The 22,341-nt window shown below is 38.7% G+C and overlaps 1 protein-coding gene across 7 annotated transcripts in view; it reads left to right on the top strand.

The window, feature by feature from the left end:
- The window catches only part of LOC129771467 (obscurin), a 214,180-nt gene that overhangs the window by 72,511 nt on the left and 119,328 nt on the right, over positions 1-22,341 (top strand). The window lies entirely within an intron of this gene.

Below are 22,341 nucleotides of genomic sequence, written 5' to 3'. Positions count from 1 at the left end.
CTAGAACGAAGAAAGTGCGCTCAACCTTGCTGGCCCGGTTTGGAGGATTTTTGCGCGGTTCACTGGTTTAACGAGTGCAGCACAAGATGCGCTGGACTTTTCCTGGTGGGTGGGAAGTGGAAATTCGGCCAATTACTCATACAGAACAAGCGAAACCGTTCATGTCTCGAGCGACCCTGGAGGTGGTTGTGGTGGTGGTGATGTTACCACCGGGCCGAAAGTCGACGCAATTAATCATAAACAGTCGGCCCGTTATTGAGCTGTCGCGAGAATATTACTTGCGCAGGAAACTGTCGTCTTCGGTCAATGTCAGTGAGTTACGATGGGTGGGCAATTAAAATTTTCCAACCGCACGTCAGATGAATGGATTTACGAATAAAAACACTATTTGTCCGGAGTACGAGTATTCCATCTGGACGTTTCTGACCTTCGAACGGGAATTTCTGGTTAGTGTTAGTTCGTATGAGACTCCGCAAATCATAAATCGGGAAGTCCCATTTTCGATCTCTTTTTGAAACAATGGAGTCCATATTTAGTTCTATGGGGGCCAGAATGTCTAGGCAGGAATTAAAAAAAAGTATTAACTCAGTTTCTGAAGGTGGGGTAAAAATCGTGATTTTTGAAGATTTTGCTTGAATTTTCACCAGGAATTAATTATATCGATATTGCAGCCAAATTAAGATAGATAGAAGTTGGGTGTCGAAGAACAAATTGTAGAGCGGTTAGAGAGCTTCAATTTGATTGATAGAAACAATCCAGTTTAATAAAAAAAATCAGGATGACATAAAACTTTTAAGTTTTTCACTTCCAAAAGGTTATGGTTTGTTGAAAACAGAGATGAATGGCTTTTCTGAGTGCTGAAAAAAAAGTTTGCAACATGGCAATTGCGGTAATTTACACACAAAAATGTCACGAGTAAAACATTAGTTTTTTCGTGAGTCTCCATGCAAAGATGTCATATATTTCAGAAGCAATAAGAGATAAGATATACATAGGAGATAAGAGATAAGAGGTCGTACAATTTTTAAGTTACAAAATTTTGTAAACATTAAGGGAAAAAGCTTATGGGGGTCTAGTCTAGAAATTTGAGAAAAAATTTTTTTTCTTCAATGTTCTGAACTTTAGACATTGAAGAATATACTCTAGAAAGGAAGAATATGAAAGATATGAAGGATATGAATGATTTTAAAAATAAATTTTCAAGAATCTTTAAACTTTCCGCCCATTTTGAGTACTGCATATTTATCGATAAAATGGTGGTTACGTCGAATATTTTTCCATATCATCGAACTTCTGAAATATTCTATTGGTAGTAGATGATCATTGTTCTCAACTTCTAAGCCACGTCATATTTGAGCATAAACTGATCTCTATGTTCTAGGTCCAGGTCTACGTGAGAGTAAATTTGTCATGGTGAACTGCTGATACATTTCAATCTGCGGAGTACATGTGGGATGTTGATAACATGATGAAATGCCCGCAATATTTAGAGGATTTGTCAAATAATTTGAGAAGGAATTAGCGAAACGGGTGCTATACAAATTTTTATAATACCTGCTCAAAAACAGAGTTCATACGCAGAACTTTGTACTGAAAGAAGTAGATTCAGTGCACCTTTTCTGATGGCAGTACCCTCGTTCCTAAATATTTCCCCAATTTAGCGTCCATTTTGATTAAATCCATTCAATTAACTCCATTAAATGATTAAATAGATTTCCATACGCCTTAGAACGAATTTTTGTTTTCGTAACTTTAACCCACCATTTCATACAATTGCCATAACCGAGCGTTTCCTGAAGCCAACGATTCCACATATTTCCAAACTCTCAGATATATTGGTAGTAAGTGGTGTAATAAATACTAAATAAATGAAAGGATCAAAAAAAATAAAACCGTTACTACCAATAAAGCCCATTGGCATGTTTTTTTTAAATTTAAGATTATTATCAGAATAAAACGATTTCAATGTTGCAGGACCCGAAAGTAAAGGTGGAAACAGAATGCCGCGTTGTGCGTTGCTTCTCATCAGCTGTCATTGCTTGCGTTTTCTCCTAAAACATTCGCCCGACGCAGTTTGTTGATTTGCAGCCACAATCTTGCATTCGCGTCACCACTTTTCGTGTAAACAAAAACCAAATAAAATTCGTATGAAAATCTTGTTCTTGTTGTGTCCACGAATCAGTTGAATGTTTTTAAAAACAACACATTGATATATCCGCGCTGGCGGCATTGAGCTTCGTTTACTACAGGGTGGGCCATTTAAAGTGGAAGCATCTGGCAACCCCATAACTTTTGACAGAGATGTCAGATTAACAAATGTCATACCGCGTTGGAGGCGTCATTTCAGTACAATTTTAACCATGGAACAATACACACCTAAACAACGCGCTGAAATTGTTCAGCTGTACATTCAAAATAACTTCTCAATTGTGTTAACTAAACGTGCGTGGAAAAATAAAAATAAAGTTAAAACATCGCCTGGAGACAACACTATACGTCGATTATATGCTAAATTTATATCGTCTGGTAGTGTTGGTAATGCTAGTCATCTGTCCAGACAACGACCAAGACGTTTCGATGAGAATACCCGTACTTCTTTGAAAACGAAAATGGAGCAACGGTAACCGTGAATGGGGAGCGTTATCGGACAATGATAACCGATTTTTTATTGCCATTTGTTCGTGAAAATGAATTGGACAATTACTGGTTCCAACAGGACGGCGCTACATGCCATACAGCGGCTGCCACGACCAAATTATTGCGCGAAATGTTCCCCGGAAGATTAATATCGAAAAACGGCGATTATGACTGGCCACCGAGATCACCTTATTTGACACCTCCTGACTTTTTTTTATGGGGATATTTAAAATCCAAGGTATACACTGGTAAACCAAGGACCCTGGCTGCGCTGAAAGACAATATCCGACAAGAAATTGCTGCCATATCGGCCGAAACATTGGGCAAAGTGATGGAAAATGCCGAAAAAAGGGCACATTTTGCGGTCAAGGCCAGAGGCGGTCACAAAAACCAAATAAAATTCGTATGAAAATCTTGTTCTTGTTGTGTCCACGAATCAGTTGAATGTTTTTAAAAACAACACATTGATATATCCGCGCTGGCGGCATTGAGCTTCGTTTACTACAGGGTGGGCCATTTAAAGTGGAAGCATCTGGCAACCCCACGAGATATCATAATCAAAAAGTAGTTAGAACAAATCTCCTTGGACCAAAATAAATGAATTTCAAAAAAAAAAAATTTTAAAATTCCACTTCTTTACTTTGCTATTGCAAAAACAAATCCTTCCACTTTAAATGGCCCACCCTGTAGTTTAGGGGAGCGTGAAAGAATGAACACGTTTTCAAAATTAAAATTATGAATGAAAATTAGATTTTCCATATCAAACTAGTTTCTATTTAAATGAAAAACAATTTTTGTTTGCAGGTGGTGAAAAAGTCTCATACGAAGACAACTCTATATTATGATGAAAAAATTCAGCAACAATGTTGGAATTGTTTAGCCATATGGTTGAATGAAAGTCAGAAACACGTGTTTCATGTAATCAAATAACATGATGTGAAAATTTTCATTTAAATTTCAGAATTTGAAAACCGGCTTCATGTCTTCTAATCTGATAGAGATTACACTAACGAGTTTGGGACCCAAATTATGGTCCTAATTTGAAGTTGCCACCAGACGTCGACACCATGCAACTTTCATCGCAAATTCGCCGTAAGCAGTTTAGACCAAATGTTAGCGTTTAGTGCAACGATGCTAATGTCGCAACACATTATTGTGTTCGACTAAATGGAAACACACATATTTAAAATGAAATGTCAAAGCACAATTGTCGCAACGCGACGCATAGCGCGGCATTCTGATCCCACCTTAAAGCAGTTTGCGTAGCATCGAAAGAAAGAGAATTGTCTATTGTAATTTTGCCTCATGAGCACTCTGGGAATCATCTGGATATTCAATGCAGAATGGTCGTTGGGAGTTCGTTAATAAAACATATTTTCAAATCGCTGGTGTATTCTTAGCCGATATATGGAATGGAACGCGTCCTCTAATAATTTTCCAAACGATGTATTGCGCTGACAACAACAGCCAAGTTGAGATACTGTAGCTGGACGAAATACAGCTGAGAAGCTTTCGAACTTTTGCCTACTTCATTTTTTGAATATGTGATTTGCGGAGACGAATAAATCGAAAGATTTTTAGTCTCCATCAACAAAAAAAGAACATGTTTTTTTAAATTATTTTTTATCATTGAAAAACACCAAATATAAAATACAGGGTCTTTCAGATTAAACGCTCACGCAAAAAAAATCAAATAGCTCCTTATAATTTTTGTTTTCGCTCCGTCGATGGTAACACTGCATTCTCCTCTTCGGGACGAAAATATTCGGCAACTCGTTCAGCCTGACCGTATGGTTTTTAGTGTCAAGATGTACAATTTACAAGAGAGTGTATTTTTAGTGAAATCGTATTACTCGATCAACCGAAGCCTTAATGAAACTTTGTCCTATTATGGTAAGAATTTCAACATTTCTCGTCGTCGATTACTTCCTCTGGGAAAACATGGAGGACCGCTGCTATGTTAATAAGCCACAAAATTTGGATGAACTTAAAGAAGAAATAACTCGGATTTTCAACAGCATCGTAGTCGTAATGTTATGGCGGGTTTACATTAGGGAGATCTATAGCTATAGATGGATTTATTCATGTGAAAATAGGTGTAAACGGGCGAGAATAAATATGATACACTTATTCGAGGTATATATAACTTGAATAAATTCAGCATATGTAAACGCTTGTGAATTTCTCACTGGTGAGAAATCACTGAAGTTGGATGCAGTTCTACTTCAGGTGAATAAATTCACCGAAAATATGAATATATTCATTATAGAAGTTTACGCTAGTGTAAACGGTTGATGCGATTTCTATAAATCTCATCATATTTCTTCACATGAATATATCACTAGTCTAAACCCACCCTTAGAGTTGTGCCTGAAGAATATTGTTCACCGTTTAAAACGCGTTATCGAAAAAAGGGGTGGTCACATCGAAAATGTTAAAATAAGCTTTATTTTCGTTTTTTAAAAATAAAAATCGGTTCAATTTTGTAGAAGTTATTAAAATTTGTTGCGTGGGCGTTCAATCTGAAAGACCCTGTAAGACTAATTTAAAATTGAATTTTAAATTAAATGCAATTATTTGCTTTTTTTCAATTAAAATATATGGAAGAATGTTCACGTGAACAACATGGGAGGGGTATAGTCAATGTCCACGTTGTCCACAAAGGGGGAGGGGGAGTCTAAAATCGAGGTTTTTCTGTCAAAGTGGTATTTGGACAACCGCCTGTCTCTAACCCATTACATTTCGAACCATATGTTTTCAAATAGACCGCAAAGTTTTACTAGCAACACCGCTGCAGTGAGAAACAAAATGCCTCTCGTTTTAGCTCTTCTTCCATTCGCCGCTCGCCGCAAATGGTGGCCGAATGATGGCGTAATTTTTCATGTAGCATTTATAGCTCTACACTGTGCAATGGTTTTTCGCTATAACTATAATGGGACAAAATATGCGATTCAAATATGTATGCAGGCTTCGAGAATGGTCAACAGGCTTTGTTCCTCGCTTCGTATATTCATTTGGTGCAACAAAAGTGAATCCTGTCATTCGGTCAAGTATTTGAATCATCCATGCATGTTAGGTTATATACTCGTGAATGGTTAGTAGCATGACACATTGTGGTACATTCAATATTGACAGACTTATCTAAACAAGAAACGTATTTATTATAATATCAGATAGAACGAACAAAAAATCATAAAGTCCTTACGCGTTGGTCACTGGGACTGATAATAAAATATGGTTTATTTGTGAATGTGGATGTGGATGTGGACCCAAATAAATCTTATCAAATAAATATGTTTGGGACCGACATTGATTTTGTACTAGGGATTGTTGACCGATTTTACCGTTACCGGTTTTTACCGGTAATACCGGTTCATTTTCCATTACCGAATGACCGGTAATTTTACAATCAATAACCGGTAATTTCGGTAATTTTTATTTTTACATTATAAATAATAAATTGCCTTTATGCCGCTTTGAAATATTGCTCGAGAATCAAATAAGATCTAAAAAACACAACTGGTAGTGTTGCGGCGATTCTACGACCTCCGAACTTCAGTTCAAAAATCGCTGATAGGTCTGAAAACGAAACACACGATAAGCTTCAGCGATGAAGAACTGACAGCGATAAAGGAATTGGTTGATGCCCTCGAACAAGTTCTGGTCACTGTTGAACTGCTATTGCGAAATGCACCCTTTTTGAAGCTGCAATTTATGCTAGAACAGCTATCGGAGTAACCATCAAAAATTTCGAAGCAGCTGCTTGAAGCCCTGATTGGAAGGATTGCAGAAGGACGTTTCGTATACGCAGATTTGTTTCCGTCGTGGTCGTGACACATTGGACTGCATTGATCAAACAGGCATTTGAAATTGCTCTTGATCAACTTTGACGATGATGATATTGATTCAGTAGCTGGACAACAGGAGGATAAAAAATCCACTGGACGATGGGAAACCTGCAGAACAGTTGAGCATCAAGGAGCATCAAACTTGAACGGCGATTGCAACAGTCAAAGATATCAACGTCCAACCCAAGCTCATCGTCTATAAACGAATTGATGAAAACCCTCGGACAAGAGTTTTCGTACAATGGGCATCAGAGGCAAATACAGGGTCTTTCAGGTTAAACGCTCACGCAACAAATTTTAATAAAAGTAAACCGATTTTTATTTTAAAAAAACGAAAATGATGCAATGAATTTTAGGACATTTTTGATGTGACCACCCCTTTTCTCGATAACGCGTTTTAAACGGTGAACAAAATTCTTCATGCACAACTCTAACATTACGATTTCGATGCTGTTGAAAATCCGAGTTATTTCTTCTTTAAGTTCCTCCAAGTATTGTGGCTTATTAACATAGCAACGGTCCTTCACTTACCCCCAGAGGATGTAATCGATGACGAGAAATGTTAAAATGGTTACCATAAGAGGACAAAGTTTCATTAAGGCTTCGGTTGCTCGAGTAATACGATTTCACTAAAAATACACGTTCTTGTAAATTGTACATCTTGACACTAAAAACCATCCGATCAGATTGAACGAGTAATTTTTATGAGGAGCTATTCGATTTTTTTGCGTTAGCGTATAATCTGAAAGACCCTGTACATGACAATGGTATTCGATACTCTTCTACCCAGCATAAGTGGACCTTTTCTCTTCTTTTCCTCTTTCCTCTTCTGGAAACTTTGTTAATGAGATCCGATCTAGGACAAAATTAACATTCTCTGTGTCCTTAAGTATTGGGCCTTATTATAGAAATCGAATCGAGGATTCGATACAATCACTATCACTATCACACCGAGTAAAATCTGGAATTATAGAAATCGAGGAAAACAGCTCGAAAACAGAAAAAACTCTGCTCGAATGTCAGTGGCCATGAAATACTTTGAAACGAGTTTGAAATATTTCACAAAGCACTATAGAAAGGATGCCAAATCATTTTTTTAGACATCTGTTATGAAAATTATAAATATCTATATTTCCAAAAGTGTCAATATGGTCATTTTTTTGGCGAAAACTGATATTCCCTCAACGAATAAAGCTTAATAGGTATAATGAATACATGGATGTGTAATAAAAACGTCATCATGGAACAATTTGCTTCACAAAAAAAACAATTATTAGAAAATGTTTAAAATTAGAATGAAGAAAATAAAAATGAAAAACCATGTTTTCTCACAACTGCAATCTATGAAATTCCGTAACAAGTCGCGCATGAATTCCACTTTTTTAGCAAAACAATTTTGTTGCATGTGATTCTCTTTTAGTGTCGATTTCTTGTTGTAGCGGCGTCAATAGCTTTATTGTATTGGGTACCACCTGTGGCCCTAAATTCTCGCTTATATTGTGCTAGTGTTTCCTTTACCCTTCACATCATGTCAATCGAAATCTATAATTTAAAAAAAAATCATTATTGTTTTGCAAGACATTTCAGCTTTAGCATATGGTATAGAAAGTTTGGTATAGTATAGCAATAAAAAAGAAAATTTCTGACATAAGTAACACCTAATAATGTACGCTAGCAGGAATAAGCATTTTTATGTAGGAAATTGTTGATAGTAATTCAAAGAATATGATAAAATTTATTTATAAAGTTATATGTATCGTAGAAGAAATGCTTACTTTCTGCTATTCTGAACCAAGACGCATTGATGGTCTCAGTGCATTAAGCTCCTCACTGAATTTCTTCCACTTTTCCTTAACCGAGATTATATTTGAACTGCCTCCACAAAACCCTCGAGCAATGTTTACATTCGCTTTTATTGGTTCAACGAGTCGTTCAAACTGCTGGTGATTTGTCTGTCCATTTATTTTCAGCCACTGAAATATACGCTGGAAGTAGGTTCTGCATTGTAAATTGTAACATGATTTATATAAATAATGCTGGATTGTACACTTACCTTGTAAGCCTATTCTGGCAGCACCGTAAAACAAATACTGATCAAAACAAACGAATATGTGTTGAAAATTGCATATATCTAAGCGTTTCTGAAATGTTTCCTAAAGGAAAATATCAGGGACGCAAACCAAACAACTCGAAAAGTTCTGACACTTGCATCGATAGCTATCACTCGCTCGGTGCTATCGAATTGCTCGATTTCTATAAAAGTAAAACAGAGCTAACGAGCAAAATTCTTATCGTCTTGATTTCTATAATAGGGCCTATTACTTTAACCAGAAAAAACTTGCAAAATATTTTTTTGTAAACTAATCATTATAAATAAAAGCCGTTTCTACAAGAAAATGGTTTATTTTAAAGTATGTTTTTCTACCGGTAATTTACCGGTTTTACCGGTAATGAAATTTTGATTACCGAATAACCGGTTATTGAAATTTTGGCACGGTAATGCAATCCCTATTTTGTAGAAATGCTTCCCGTTAAGTACGCTTTCGTTCTTTTGTTGCAGGCTCGATGGAATGCGAATGTACGGGGCTCAACGTATTAAACACGGCTATCCCATCGTTGACCGCAAATTTTTAAATAATTTCAACTCTAATAAGCCTCTCCACAAGATGCCACAGAAAGGTACATGGTTAGAAACAGCTTCGAATTGACTGTAAGACTTGGAACCGATTCTTGGAAGTACCACTTCATGATGAACTGTAACACATCCAATGCAATCTCATTAATGACATAATTAGAATTAATTTCAGTGGCCTTCAAATGTCTACGGAGTCTTGGTGTCTCTAGTAAAAGCTGACGACGGATTTCATGCCAACTTGACTGGCCGTTGGCAGCACCATTTCAGATAGCAGTAAAACGTTGTGGTTGTAAACACATGGGACTGTTAAGCAACTTTGCATATTTGAAATATTCAAAAAGGAATTAGACTACTTTTTGAAAAGGGCCAAAAAATATAACTCAGAAACTATAATACACTGGATTCTTTTTTCAATTTGGAAAATCGATTTTTTTTTTCGATGCCAAATGACTTAAAAATGCATAAAACGTCGAGATCTGGTGTCATCTCGAAAATTTTAGCGACCTTTTGGGACTTGGCCTGAGAGGCAATGAAGGTATGGAAAAAAATTGTCGAATTTAATAAACCGACCATGTACATTTTGTTTATTGACCCAAAAAAATGACAATCGGACATGATTTAGGGGTTCCCAAAAGGTCGATTAATAATTAATTGTAATTTTTTTTGTTTTCAAGATTACACCAGATTTCGACGTTTTATTCATTTTTAGGTCATTTGGCATCGAATGAAAATTCGCTTTTCCAAATTTCCTTTGCTCCCCCCTTGGAAGATTTTCGAGGATCAAGAAATCAAACTTGAGAGCTTTGAGGCACCCCTAAATCATGTCCTATTGAGCTGAAATTTTGCACATGTCATTTTTATGGACCAATAACCAAAATGTACATGGTCGGTTTTTGGAATTTGACATGACTATTTTCGCTGCCACCCTAATGTACACACATACACAAACGCGCACACATGCGCATACACATGCAAACAGATGCACACACATGCAAACAGATGCACACACATGCACACACATCCACAAACATACGCAAACACATGCGCACACACCATGCACAAACAGTGTTGTAAACGGTCGACATTTCTCTCAACCATCACATACTGCCCTTGCTCAGGAGTTACGGCTCAATATGTATTGCGAATGTAACCAAGAATGCATTGCTCGGTTCTAACAGTCACATCAGAAATAAACGCACAGCCGCAAACACGACTATCAATTGAACGTTTATATGTTTTGTCTTTCTGTCGACCGTACCCAGAAGAGCGATGAAAATATGCTATTTCCATTCTACCATTCGTGCTCATAACCATCCCTCAATTCCGGCTAATATGACTGTAGTTTTAATGTCATTTGACATTAAAACTGCAGTGGTGTGCATTCTTTTTCTCCCTTTATTCTGCATTCAAGCGTAGCTGCACATATACATCCACCTGCTCACTCACACATCCATACACGATGGATGGTATTCAGACGGATTGCTATATCAAAGCAACCGTCGAACTCTCCCCTATCAAGTGCGAATGTGTTGAATGAACGTTTTCAGTGGTGAGCGTTCCCCGTGAACACTGTTGTTTAATTACGGGGCGATGGATATCTAATGTATAGGACGAAAAAAAGCCGAAATGTCATATAACATTTTTAGTTCGACGGTTGTTTGACTGTTCATTTTATGATGTTCATTAATGACACAGCACATACGTCTCCATGAACAGTCATACGATGGTGACCATTAGCAACACTGTGCACAAACACAAACGGTTTTCACAAAAAAATATCGAAAAAAAGTTTCATCGAAAAAAAATTTTTTTTTAATTAAAATTTATTTTTCTCGAAAACATAGTATTTTAAATTTCTTAAAAATAAAATACACTCGACAAAAAAATTAGAGGAACAAAGTGCGAAGTCGGAAATTTCAAGTGATTTTTGACATGCGTAACTTCCTTGAAAATCAACGCCTACTTCAGCTCAACGTCGTTATAATTTCCTCAACTCGTGAGATATTCTGGTTTCATAAAATTACCTATCACTGTTTTGAGAAGCCTTGAAGCAATTGAGTGTAGTGAAAAAAATTCTGGGTTTTTCACTATTGATTTATTCGCAATGATGCTCCATGGCTTCATAGCTGCAGTTCTCCAACTCCCGGCTGATTCTTGCCAAATCCTGCTCCACCTGGTCCAACCATCTCGCTCGCTGGGAAAAGAGCGAGAGTTTCTTGTTCCTAACGGATTCGATGCGCACACCATCTTTGCAGGGCTGCTGTCCGGCAATATTGCAACATGCCCTGCCCATCTCACTCGTCCAGCCTTAGCGACCTTCTGGATGCTGGATTCGCTGTAGAGTTGCCCCAGTTCGTGGATCATTCTCCTTCACCATCCTTTGTTTTCGTGTACACCACCGTATGTTGTTCTGAGCACTCGGCGTTCGAAAACACCAAGTGCTTGTGAGTCCTCTCCGAGCTCTGTCCATGCTTCGTCCCCATAGAGAACAACCGGTCGAATTAGGGATTTTTACATGGTACACTTCGTACGGGGTCGGAGTTTGTTGGACCTTAAGGATTCATGGAGCCCATACTAAGCGCGATTTCCATTGACTACACGTCTTCGAATTTCACGGCTGTTGTTATCAGTTTTATCAAGGAGCCAAGGTAGACAAATACCTCTACCACCTCGATCATCTAGTCCGTCATCGAGCAACCGGGCCTGATAACTTCCCACAAATCTACTTATTATTGGCGATAGACGGCGAAAGAGGATCTGAGACAGAATTTTGTAGGCGCCATTCAGGATTGTGACGGTACAGTAGTTCCCACAATCCAGTTTGTCATCTTTTTTATAGACAGTAAAAATAGGGCAGGAAAATAGTTTTGCTGGACTGGCCAGCTCGTTCCTCGGACTTGAACCCTGTGTATAATTTTTGGGTATCCTAGTTCAAGTGATTTACGCCGAGGGAAAGCAATATACTACCTGAGCTTGAGCTTGGGTAGACTGTACACTTCGTAGTTGCTCTTCGTGATTGACCTGTGTAGCGGACCGAACGATCTTGCGCTTTTCCTTGGGCAACTAAAACACGACCGGTCCTCTTAACATGTAACATGTAACATGTAACCACTAAATATAAATTAACCTGACCCTATATGACATATGACATACTTAATCCTACACCCAAATTAGCGTTGTCAGAAACCATTTCATTTTCGACAGAAAACATGTCATTTCGTGCCTTGAAGCAAACAATGCCATCTGTCCCCCAATGCTTCAGAACGTTTGTATGTATGGAAGCAGATATCTTTTTCATTTTTCTTGTTTCATCTTTTTTGGGATTGCACCCAAAAAAAAGTCCAAACGACGACAACGGGGATCGAACCAAAGCCGGCTAGGACGCAGGACTGTTTCACACGACCACGCTATCCACATAGCTAATGATGCTGTTTTCGGGATATGTGTGATAATATTGCACCTGATTATAAAATGAAGTTGGATAGTGTTTTCTAAAAGTAAAAAAGGAGCGCATGAAGGAGAGCAATATCTATTTCGGTCTGGGCCGTGCATGTGGCAAAGTATGTGGAAAACTTTTTTTTTTGTGTACAAGCTAATTCTACTAACAAATTCCTACGGGAGGTGCTTGGAGTCGCTTTTAGAGAGGGGAAAAAAATTAACCAATTGCAATCGAATTGGCTATATATTAGGCTGTCAAAAAAGTCCTGCGGTATTTTTTTTTTGAATTTTCATTTGTTCATAAAATTTGTTACAATCATCTGTTTTAAGTCAAATATGCGCCGTTTTGTTCGATGACTTGTTCCCAACGAAATGCCAACTTCATAATACCCCTGTTATAGAAGCTCGCTTCCTTATTGGCAAAAAAACTCGGATAGCCAATTTTCACAGGCCTCTTTTGTGGCTAACTTCTGACTACCTAGCTCGTTCGCCATGGACAAAAACAGGTGGTAGTCACTTGGTGCAAGGTCCGGACTATACGGCGGATGCAAAAGAACCTCCCATCCGAGCTCCCGGAGCTTCTGGCGCGTCACCAAAGAAGTGTGTGGCCTGGCGTTGTCCTGATGGAAGACAATGCGGCCTCTGTTTATCAAAGATGGCCTCTTCTTCATGAGTGCTACCTTCAAGCGGTCCAGTTGTTGGCAGTACAGATCCGAATTGAGCGTTTGTCCATAGGGAAGCAGCTCATAATAGATTATTCCTTGACAATCCCACCAAACACACAGCACAACCTTCCTGGCCGTTAATGAGGGCTTGGCCACCGTCTGAGCCGCTTCAGCGGGCTTCGACCACGACCGTTTGCGCTTCACGTTGTCGTAAGTGACCCACTTTTCATCGCCAGTCTCCATCCGCTTCAGAAACGGGTCGATATTGTTGCGATTCAGCAGCGATTCACATGCGTCGATACGGTCAAAGATGTTTTTTTTGCGTCAACGTGTGTGGCACCCATACATCGAGCTTCTTTGTGAATCCAAGCTTCTTTAAATGGTTAATAACGGTTTGATGACTCATCCCCAGCTCTTGGCCGATGCTACGGCTGCTACTAAAGGGTGTGTCACATCAAATTGCATCACGGAAAAAACGCTGTAGAAATTCGCCCAGTAGACCGATCCTTTTGAAAATTTTAGACAGTAAAATAAAAACTATTAAACAACTTTTGGCATTTTCTTTTTATTCATACTTCGAGCCCAAGCCCGTATGCTCGCACCTTCCTCTTTACCCCGTCCATAAGGTTCTGTACAACGTCAGGTTGTAGTTTTTTTTTGAACAGAAATCCATTTTCTCTTGAAGTCCGCCTCCGATTTGACAACTTTTGGGTTCTTCCGGAGGGCCTGTTTCATAATCGCCAATATTTCTCTATTGGGCGTAGCTCCGGCGCGTTGGGCGGGTTCATTTCCTTTGGCACGAAGGTGACCCCGTTGGATTCGTACCAGTCCAACACGTCCTTTGAATAGTGGCACGAAGCGAGATCCGGCCAGAAGATGGTCGGGCCCTCGTTCTGCTTCAATAGTGGTAGTAAGCGCTTCTGTAGGCACTCCTTAAGGTAAACCTGCCCGTTTACCGTGCCGGTCATCACGAAGGGGGCGCTCCGCTTTCCGCAAGAGCAGATCGCTTGCCACACCATGTACTTTTTGGCGAACTTGGATAGTTTCTGCTTGCGAATCTCCTCCGGTACGCTGAATTTGTCCTCTGCGGAGAAGAACAACAGGCCCGGCAGCTGACGAAAGTCCGCTTTGACGTAGGTTTCGTCATCCATTACCAGGCAATGCGGCTTCGTCAGCATTTCGGTGTACAACTTCCGGGCTCGCGTCTTCCCCACCATGTTTTACCTTTCGTCGCGGTTAGGAGCCTTCTGAACCTTGTATGTACGCAGGCCCTCCCGCTGCTTGGTCCGCTGGACGAATGAACTTGACAAATTCAGCTTATTGGCGACATCCCGGACCGAACTTCTCGGATCACGTCTAAACTGCTCAACTACGCGCTTGTGATCTTTTTCACTGACCGATGGTTAGGTTCTCGAAGTATCGTTTTAGTACTCTGCTGACCGTGGATTGGACGATTCGAAGCATCTTACCGATGTCCCGATGTGACAACTCCGGATTCCCGAAATGAGTGCACAGGAATAATTCACGACGCTCTTTTTCGTTCGACGACATTTTTCCAAATTTAAGAAAAATTGACAGTGAAGCATGGCCAACGTGATCTATACACTCTTATCTGATTATAAGCGAAAGCTGAAGATATAATTCCTAAAAATTAAATTTCTACATCGTTTTTTTCCGTGATGCAATTTGATGTGACACACCCTTTATGCCAGTCTTTCTCGGATAATTCAGCGATTTTGTCGCAATTTTCGACGACAGGCCTTCTGAAGCGTGACGCATCTTCGACGACCTCTACACCAGAACGAAAACGTTGAAACCATCGTTGTGCGGTGGAAATGGAAACTGTATCGGGTCCATAAACTGCACAAATTTTATTGGCAGCTTGAGATGCACTTTTGCCTTTGTCATAGTAAATAGTACTGTAAAATATGTCGGATTTTTTATTTATTTAGCTCCATATTTGCGACACTATAACTCACGAACGACTTAACTAAACAAAACACTGTCAAGGACTATATTATAGCGCCTTAATTAAATACCTTTCCAACAAGCTATAGTATGACTCGATACAATGAATACAATTAGAACTACGCGCTTACAACGACACCTCGCGGAAATACCGCAGGACTTTTTTGACAGCCTAATATAATAGTAAACAATAATTTGGTTACGCGGAATTTATAATAGTGATCTGCCGCCACGAGCCACATAGAAACCCGAGCATATCTTTTTATATTCGCGGTACTGGAGTTCGTGTCAGTAGAAAAATTAAAACTGGTCAGCGCACTGGCTGACGAATAAAACTGTCATATGAGATATATCGACGAGGTGGATGTACTCGCGGGCTAGAAATTAGCTCGCACTTGAAAAAATGCACAAAGAAAAATGTTATTAAATTAAATAGGGGAAGGGGAAGGGAAGGAATGTTAGTATGATATTCGCCGCCCGAAGGGCAGAAGGCTCAACTCTATAGCGTGATTCCCTAGCCATTATCAAGAAAGGCATAGTTGGTAATGTATAGAGGTAAGAATCAGGATTTACTGGATTTTTTATGGTGAGTGATGTGATTAGGAGTTTATCTATTTCATTCTTTCCAAAATAATCATATGGACAACAGTTATTACAACTATCCTCCTTAAGGACTTATGAACTCAAGACTTCGATTTCGAGGTTGTATCCCATTCACCCGAATACCATTCACCAGAAACACGTTTACCCGGAACACATTTACCCGAATGTAACACATACCCGAATTTAAAAAAAACCCGAATGCAAATATACCCGAATGGACGTTTCACCGAATGCGACAAATACCCGAATGCAACAAATACCCGAATGCGACATTTACCCGAATGCGACATTTACCCGAATGCAACATTTACCTGAACGAAATGTTTACCTGAATGAGAAGGAAACTTTCCGACAAATCAGATTATGAGTTTCGTAGAATCTCCTGTTGATAAATAAGATTAAATCAAAACAACATAAAAAAGTAACAAAAAAGTGAAATGAAAGAGAAGTGAAATAAAAAATTGTAATGAGGAAATTTGAAAATGAAAATGAAGACTTCGCGGTGTCATTTTTAAAAATTAGTGTAGGCACAATTGACATGCCGTCTTCTTTCCTTTCCGTATTGATTTTTAATGCCCTAAGATGATCATTGGTTATGGAATATTTCGAAAATTAAGCAGGTAATTTCAACCTTTTCACTACGAAAGGCGTATATATACGCTCTCGCCAGTCTTTCACTTCTTCACAGTAGTATGTAGCAAACATAACATTCGTCGAGAAAGTAGATACGAATGCAAAGAATGGGATGTAGGTTTATGCGTTGACCAATGATTTAGGATATTTCATACTGAAAGTAATCATAAAATTGTTTCTTTAATTGATATAATTGACAAAATCCCTAAGTTCAGTTCAGTGCTATGCTTAAAAAGCTATTTAAAATAAATAATAAATGAAAATTTTTATTATATTTACAATTTATTCTGAGGTCAACGTAATGGGGGCGAAGTCCTAATTTAACGAGGATAAGGAACCGAGGCGGCATCAAGCCGCCGAGGTGACTCAATCCGAGTCGACCGCCGACCCGCCGTCGGAAGTCGCAAGCAAACCTGTGTTCCACCGATTGCCCGGTCCGACCGCCTCGGTTCCTCATCGTCGTTAGATGGGAACTTCGCCCCCATTACAGTGGTCTCAGAATAAATTTTATTACGAAAAAATAAATTCACATTAAAAATTGCACTTCGGTGCCGTAATACGTATGTACCAACATTGTCAGCTTTCTTTTAAGTGAACGGGCTGCGTCAGCCATATGAATAGATAAATTTCATAATACGTTATAAAAGATGCATTCTTTCCCTTTTTTTACTATTTTGGAAAGGATTTTATCCAACGCCGCTATTTTTCAAACCCACGAAAAATACGAACTTTTTGGATGGAAATGAACGTACAAGACAAATGTGATCGCTCATCAGAAATCAGAATTAAATATATAAATACTTCCTAATAATAAAATTTGTGTATTATTCGAATACAGCGCTGACTCGATTATATACAGTCTCCGATTTCTTTTCACTGTATACAATCGAATCCTGTATATAATCGAGTCAAAGAAATGTTTTTTTATTCGTTTTTTATGAATATATTTTTCGTTTATTGACAATAGATGAAGAATTAATTTTTGATTCATCCCCCTAAAGTCAGACAACACCTTTCTCACATGAAAAAAATATTTTTTCCCAGAATCTCTCAGAAGATGATAGATGATCACATTTGATAAAAAAAATCCTTCTACGTGTATGTTCGAATTTCAACAATGACTGAGTTATGGAACTTTTTTTTTGTTTCGGTCTCTGTTGTTTCAAACTGGCTCTACATTGAAAAGTTCGCTACGGAAGACGATTCTGATGCTTTCATCTGAAAGATGAGAAAGTTTAGAACAGGATATAGTAGTGGAGCATCTAAGTTAGTGGAATTTGAATAACATTTTGGAAGTGAAAATTGAAAAGTTAGTAATTTTAAATGTGTAATTATTCATTTTATCCCAAAAATTCATATTAAACTTGATTGTTTCTATCAAATAAATTAAAGCTCTCAAATCACTCTACAATTTGTTCTTTGACACCCAACTTCTATCTTTCTTAATTTCGCTGCAATGTCGATATAAACAATTCCTGGAGAAAATTCAAGCAAAATCTTCAAAAATCGCGATTTTTATTCCCTGCACTTATAATAGCCACTCAAATTTCACCTTAATGCTGAAAGGTTACATTTTTTCTTGAAATAAGTCATATTTGAATGATAAAAGAAATATTTTTTTCCAAACTGTATATAATCGAGTCCAAAATTGTATATAATTGAATCACATATAATCGAGTTTGTATTTAATCGAGTCCGACCTGTATATCCTAGTCTCGCATTCGGGTAGATGTTACATTCGGGTAGCTGTCGCATTCGGGTAAATGTCACATTCGGGTAATTGTTGCATTCGGGTGAATGTCTTTCGGGTAACTGTCTTTCGGGTGAGTGGGTTTCGGGTAAATGTGACACAATCGATTTCGAAGGGTCTCAGAAGACACATTTTCTTTCGAACTAGAACGAAAAATTTGTTATGAATGAAGCACTAAACAGAAAAAAATGTATTAAAACTCAAAATTCATATGATATGTTACTTTGAAAATATTGAGAGTGATCTTATAGAAGTTGGACAGAGCGTAGTTTCCGAATACGGGCTGACATGGTTTGTTCAGCTGAATAAACCATTTCCGATGCGAATGATAGGAAATGTATTACACAAAAAAAAATAATTCGAGTTCTTAGCACCGGTGGTTCCGGTGGTCTTCGCATTAGTAAAAAACCGGTACGGATGAATAATAACTCTCTAATACCTATTTAATTTTGCCTTCGCTCACAACCGGAGGTTATTCGTGCTGTTTACATTACCCATCGTAAATCATTCAGTCTGGTCCACAATCAAGATTATCTTGATGCAATGACCATCCCCGTGAATGAGACCGATGGATGACTGTGCAAGGTACCTTACCCCACGACAGATTATCTTTGACATTTGCACGGTTGATACATTTTACCAAATTTTCACTTGTGCCGTTGGAGCGGTTCACGCGAGCTTCGCTATAAATAATTGTTTGATTCCACACCACTCAAAATGAGTGCTGAAGGTTTAAGCGTTTGATCGATTCGATGCCAAGCTGTAAAGTGGTTTAATGACCAACACGCAAGGCGAATAAATATCGTTAGATGTAATAGTTGTGACTCAGTAGGATTGACTGCGAAGTGTGTTTTCATTATTTATGACCTTGGAAGGATGTATTCTAGCGGTGTTTCCGCTTCGTGTAATATAAATAAGGTTTTGTCGGCAGCTCGTTAAAACGGCGCGGATCTTGATTGACAGCGTGCGTATAGTGTGTAACGAAAAGTTTCTCTAACGACACGTAGAAAAAAGCGGAACGTTGACAGTCAGTTGTCCTAGAAATCATTTCTCCGACACGCTTCAGAGCGATGTACCTGTAGTAGTATTGCCCCCGTTTTCTCGTTAGAACACCTACTCCTTACTGTTGCAAAGCCGTGGGATTATCCACCTTACAAGGTTTTCGATCCTTTCTCATATTTACGCAGCACACAGTTTCAGTTTTACAGAATTTTTTTTCTCCGACTTTTCTGTCTCATTCCATGACTTTTCTTACGAACTTGCAAAAACAAGTGATAATTACGGGTAATGTATACACCCAGCAGGATGTTCACTCTGGATAGTGCAACGCACCGACGACCTTTGGTCTAGTGAAAATCCGCAAATTTAGCTGTCTTTCCCAGACGGCGTGTGGGAAAACAGCTGGCGCCCCGCTCAAGGACTGCCGACTTGAGTCACATTGTTTGCTCCAATTTCCCCTCCCAAGACCAGCATATCTAATACACTCGTGACAAACGGTGATGCACGATTGACCATCCGACGGCAGACCTGCGTCGCACCGGTCGCCAGCGTGACTCGGACGATACGGATGTTAAAATAAATTATTTATTCTCCGAAGGAGATGCTCCAACAAGTTGGGATTTTCCATGTTTTCATGGATTAATTCGCTTGAATTGCCCCGTCGTTATAAAATGGCACGACTGACACAGAAAAAAGTATTTTTGCATCATTTGAATGGATCAGCAACAGTTTTTCATCATCATTTCCACTAATTCGCACCAGACTGCTTGTGATCTTTCGGACACGGGCCGGGATAGATCGGTCAGAATGAGTTCAAAGATTGCGTAAAATATAATTTGTATTTTTTTTTGTCCACGGTGTAACACATCACTCTTGCTGTGGGCAAATTATGGATCCTCGAAGTCGTAGGCAATCGACACCCACGCGAGAAACTTTGGACGTGGGATTATTCTATTTGTTGGGCAGTCACTGTGTTAATCAAGATTATTTGTTTGGATACGTAAGAGTGACAGTATTAGGGGACTGTTTGCAATTTCACATCTCAATGAGACTGAATTTGGTTCACACTGAACAGACAGACAGTTCGATTGTATTATTAAACATTCGAGCATTAGGAATATGTGTTGCCATGGATGGCCCCTTCTTCACGCGTCTTCCCCACCGGATACGTGGCAAACACAATTTGGCGCGTAATAGCGTTCGGCGCTTCAACAGCATGTCTTGGCCATCTCATCCGTTCGTGTTTTGGTTGACATATATTCTGTGACGTTGATGTATGTCAATTGACAGGTTGTAACCTCTACATTTATTTCAATGTCAATCTTTTCCGAGAAGTCTTCGCCCTAATGTACGAATTTAGGAAGGAAGTCTGTACAGTTATCTAGCGCTATACACATCTTTACTGTGATTCTATCAGAATGGCCGTCTAACCGTCTATTTTAATACTTTGCCGTTCTGATACAAACAGCTGTCGTTACACAATGGTCCAGGAGGTGCATTTAAGTGGAAATTAGCATCTAGAGCACGACCTTTATTGTTTAGACAAAAACTATCTTCGAAAAAGATGTTACATACGATAGAGCGCTCATTTCAATCTTGTTCAAAATAGGGTGACCACATTGTTGACGTAGAACTACACTGTAGTTTAATTCAAGTCGCTTGTTTATAACTACGGTTTATAACTGTAATCCTTAGGGGAAAAAGTTTTGCTACTGGCAAGCGAAACCAAATCACATACAAAATTCCAGAACGATATTTACTTTCTTGGTGACAAAATAAGTGAAATAAACTCTATCTGCATGCGAACAAAAATAAATTAATGACTTATTATAGCATATTGAATAACTTGGTATTTCCCAAATAATTTTTGGGTACATAACCTTAACACCTGCTTCACTATCAATGCATTGATGCAATGTCAAAGGCACCAACGAAGCCTTTATGATGACAGAAAACAAACAATGTTAACCGCTTGGCAAAAGGATATTTGCCTCAGCAGAGATTCATTACTAATACCCTAGCTTAAATAATTCCTTCCCGCCATGTTTCATTAAGCCTTGAAATTCTATCCAACCATATCATGTTCGTTTTCTCGTCGAAAACTGTTCAAGGTATTTTTTATGCTGTCCATAGAATCGAAGTTCTTATCCTTGAATGAATTTTGTAGAGACCTGAACCTTACTTGAGCGAACTTCCACTTGTCCTTTTTTAGGCATTTCCACAACCATGCATTATTATTATTGTGGTTCGTGATACTATGACTACGACAATAAATGTCATACATTTTTTACGGTTTTTGGATAATTTATAATTATACACTTTATAAAAAAAATCTACTAAATATCTGTAACTCTGAAATCCTTGACATAGGATTCTGCAGAGAGAGAGAAAGAGAGAGAGAAAGAGAGAGAGAGAGAGAGAGAGAAAGAGAGAGAGAGGGAGAGAGAGAGAGGAAGAGAGAGAGAAAGAGAGACAGAGAGAGAGAGAGATAGAAAGAGAGACAGAGAGAGAGAGAAAGAGAGACAGAGAGAGAAAAAGATCTCGCAAAATTATCCTCAAATTAATGAATAATAAGAAGAAAGAGCAATCACTATACAAGGGAGAGCCGGATACTTTTTTATGTACGCTAGGTAGGTAGTTCTCATTTCCAAGCAGGATCCTTTTTATTGTGATAAAATAAAAGACTAAAAAATCAGGAAAAATCAGACAAAATCGAGTGTTTGTCAGGATGTCAGGATACGAGCCAAAAAGTCTGGGAAATCCTGAAAAATCAGGAAGGTTGGCATCCCTGCGTACGGGTTATGAAGCACGCACGTACGCACACAAATATCCATGTATCGATGGCTTGAAGCAACTAAATATACACACACTTATTTGCGCTCTTCTCAACAGAAGCCCTTTCTGTAAATATTACCAGTCTAAATTAGCTAAACTGTCATCCTTTGTGGAGAGAGTTTCCCTACTGTCATGCGAAACCAAATCACTGACAAAATTCCAGAACATTTACTTTCTTGGTGAGCTTGATGATTCCCCACACAATTGTGCAGCTCAAAACATTACATGCAATGGCGTCAGTTTGATGCAATGATTGCAATGCCAGAGACATCAGCGAGTGAGTAATTTGGTCGTGTTCGCAGCTCACTCCGAAACGAAGACATGTGGTGG

This window comes from Toxorhynchites rutilus, chromosome 2 (genome assembly GCF_029784135.1).
Source record: "Toxorhynchites rutilus septentrionalis strain SRP chromosome 2, ASM2978413v1, whole genome shotgun sequence".
In the NCBI taxonomy this organism is placed as follows: domain Eukaryota; kingdom Metazoa; phylum Arthropoda; class Insecta; order Diptera; family Culicidae; genus Toxorhynchites; species Toxorhynchites rutilus.
Note: the sequence above shows the minus strand (reverse complement) of the source record. Positions and strands in the feature narration are given on the sequence as shown.